Source organism: Fragaria vesca, linkage group LG6 (assembly GCF_000184155.1).
Source record: "Fragaria vesca subsp. vesca linkage group LG6, FraVesHawaii_1.0, whole genome shotgun sequence".
Taxonomy (NCBI): Eukaryota; Viridiplantae; Streptophyta; class Magnoliopsida; order Rosales; family Rosaceae; genus Fragaria; species Fragaria vesca.
The window spans coordinates 35,735,815-35,739,708 of record NC_020496.1 but is presented as its reverse complement, the minus strand read 5'-3'; the positions used below and the strand labels follow the sequence as shown (position 1 = coordinate 35,739,708).

Genomic DNA, 3,894 nt, shown 5'->3' with positions numbered 1-3,894 from the left:
TCAATTTTAGAAACTTTCAAGGGACANAACCGTCTGCATCGGATAAGGTTCACCTAGTGCTTATAAGATTGACGATGTCAACTTACAGTATAACCTATAAACTGGAAGTAACAAAGAAACTCAAATTTGTGGGTCAAGCAATCGAGCTAAAGGTAGCTATCTTACTCGGCCGAATCTTTTGTCTGCCTATTGGAGCTTAATCTTTTTATTTTGAGCAAGTCTGATACTGTACAAATTCAACATTTAAAAAAAAAAAACGTTTTATTAATAACTCACACACCCTACATATGTCTGTGAGATTTGAACCTTTGACCTCAAAGTTGTCAGTTAAACACCTTAACCAACCAAGCCATGGCTCACCGACACACAGTTCAACATATATAGTTGTTATGCGTGTCTTTGTTTGATAATATTTCACATATAACTCTGACAGACATCGATCGATTAATTGTATACATTTGAATGATTTGAGAACATAGTATGAGTATATACCTAAAAGAATTGCTAAACTCTAAGGCAATGCAACTAATCATGCACAAACCTAATTAGAGACATAACATATCCTAACTAATTAACTAAAGACAATTGCATATCAGATTAAGACCAATGAAAAAGTCATTTGACCCTTATGTCTAATACCCCTCTAATAAAGTAGTATGGGGTTTATATCCAAAACCAATTGATAATAGGTAGAGTGGCCCAAACCCTTGTTAACCCACATACAAGGTCTCATATTCCCAATGTGGGATTTATATCTTTGTTCTTCAGATGCTTGCGGAGTATGAAAACAATCTAAGTTTGTCGGGTTCTTTCTCAGGTTGAGGAGCATGTGTTGTCCAAATTGAACTCAACAGCAGATTGTGGAGATAGTGCAGAGAAAGAGGAACGACACCAATTTAGGTATTTTGTTTCGTTCTTATTCTTCTTTGCTGTTTTTTTATTGTTTATTAAAACTCTACTGACAAACCCTTAGATGGTTATTTTGTATCTTTGTTGTTTTCTGGGTGTTTTCAAATATTTTATAGAATTTGAGCTGTGTGTGAGCTTGAATTTGGTTTTCTAAAAAGAAAATGTTTTGGTTTTTCAAGGACTGAACTACTAGCTATCTAGGTTTTGGTTGAGGCAACAAGAAGGCTAGGCCAAAGATTGGCCATGTTGATAGAGGAAAACAGTTGAGACCATCCCAAAATTTGGGACTTCTGTGGCTTAAAGATGTTTCTAAATGACATTTGAGGAATATGTTCATAATTTATATTGTTAGCCTTTCACAGTTTAAAAGTATCTTTTGACACGTGACAACGTACCTTGTACGCATAATATTGTATAACAAAAGTGTTTTGTTATTATTTTTTTTATCAGTCAAACAATTTAAATGCTACGACGAGTTTGTTGTGAGTCAAACTCACGACCTCCCACTTGTGAAGGGGAGACTATACCGCTAGACTAAATGGTACTTGGCTATTATTTACTTTATTGTAGTCAACCTTCCATTAAGAAAATGTATAAAGATAAAAAGTATAAGTTGCACCACAGACGGGGGGTATAAACCTTGATTAATTTTTATTGAACTTTCAATAGCAAACATTAATGAAACAAACCAACAATAAAAAAAAACAGGCATGCATAGCAAATACATGTGTAAGTGTAGTAGTCAATCAATTTGTTCTTCTTGATCAGCAAGAACAATCTCTTGTGTTTTCGTGCAGGAATTTAACTAGATGTTACAGATGTTTGGCCAGGTACGAGTTTGCGGTGGTTGTCTTCAAGTTCATCGTGTTTATGGCCAATCTTGTAGTTGTCACTGCTACTACAGAATCAACGTCTCCACTGTACACAAACAACACTTTGAGCACATTAAATATATATATATATATATATATATATATAATCATCAATGTAAGCCTTAATATGATAACGTTAAGGAAATTAAAGATGATTTGAGTAATTTATATGCTGACCTATATACCCATAATCTGATTCCAGTTGCTATGAGCTCTTGTATTATGGGGAGGACCGTGACTGGGCTGTCCGTCCAGCCAATAACATCACTAGACACCATATATGAAAGGTTAATTAGTTAAATTAACAAAATTAACAAAGTAATTAACATTCTTCTATTTTTCTTCTCTCAATCGGGAATCAAATTTTCTCTAATTAAGTTTTTTGGATGCATACCTGCAAGCTGACCATTGTGTGGGTCTAGCATGAAGAGCTGCTTGAACTTCCGGAAGATTTAGATAGGTGTTCACATAGTTATCAGAGCATGGATCAAATTCATATACCTGATGATCATGTCCGACATGCATGCATCAAGTAACCTCAAATTGAACAAGTACAACAAACAGTATCAATTGTTAGTACATCATCTCAATTAGTTATAGAGGGACTAACTGAAGCAGTTGAGGGTGCTGGGGATTCGGTATTACAAAGTGGAGCGTAGATGTCGTAATGATCAATATCTCCAACCTCATCATGTGATTGGCTCACGTAATCAAGACATCTGCTTGAGATATTTAATGTAACGAAATCGCAATGTTTGTTGATTCCTGCCATGGTTTCGTCGGAGTTCAAAGCATGTGTCCACAAATAATCATAACGACCTTGTGCACCGGTACTGGTATCAATCCAGGCATTCCCAATCTGCATATATACAAAGATAGAATTTCCATGAGTAAAACTCAGTCTTGTAGTATATGCATGCTCGCTACACGTACTTCGATAATTAAATTACACGAACACAATACGAAATCAACTCACTGCAATTCCTTTGAGGTTGATCTTTGTTTGGTTCGTGACTTTGTTCTCAGAGACGATGGTGTAAGCAAGCTGACGTACGTAGTGACCGGCGTAACTCTCTCCGGTGATGTAAAAGTCCCTGGTTTTGTATTCAGGAAATTTTTCTAGCCAATTTATAAGAAACTTGTAAGAGTCTGAGGCTGTTTTGTTGTCACCGACGTTCTGATAGTCAGATGTTGTGTTTGAATATGAGAACCCAACTCCTGCTGGTGACTCTAAGAAGAGGACATTCGCCTCTGCAATGAAATCGTTCAGAGCTTATTAATTTCTCTAGATAGATTGAATTATATACGATACGAACATGCCGGCCGGTCGAATAGGTGCATGTTTTCTCTGCTATATATGACTCTTGCTACAAAACTATATTAGACAGATTATAGGTTAACATGTACAGTACCATTGTTCCATCCATGTTCGTTCTTGTACAGTGAATTTCCATCACCGTTGACTCTGAAAGGTCCCAGCTCTTCCATGGCTCCATATCCAAGAGATGAGCATCCTGGTCCTGTGACGTACATTAACATATACAACAATATTAATTCATACGTATATGGACATATGGTATACGATTAAAAAAATTACTTAGTGGCTTGTTCAATGCATTAAAATAACTTCCACAATATTTACCTCCATTCAACCATAGCACCAGAGGTTTCGTTGAAGAGTTCTGGGGCTACAAAATAGTAGAACAATGCTCTCCCGGCGGTAGCGTCAACCGTAACATATCCTGCATATTGATCAAAATCCACTCCTTCAGTTGGTTGTCCCGGCAAAGCGTCAATCTTATCGTCTTCTTTTGCTCCATCTTGGTGCACCGGAGAAAAAGGGTTATCTCCGACCTGATCTAAGCCATTCTGCGCCTGAGACGGCTTAAGAGGCTTTTGATATCCCTGAGACTTGATCAACTTGTTGAGGTTGTCAACTTGGTTAGCGCTGTTACATGATACTGAGAGAAGCAACAAACATGTGAGGAACAGAAGCTTCATGTTCATCTTGCTTCTTAATTAGAAAATATATATTTGCAGCTGGCTAGCTAGCTAGGATATATATATATATATATATATATATATATATATATATATATATAGTAGTAGTAGT

The 3,894-nt window shown here is 36.4% G+C and overlaps 1 pseudogene; it reads right to left on the bottom strand.

Moving 5' to 3' along the window:
• Positions 1–1,721: 1,721 nt before the first annotated feature.
• On the bottom strand, positions 1,722–3,782 carry LOC101297369 (annotated as a pseudogene).
• Positions 3,783–3,894: the final 112 nt, after the last annotated feature.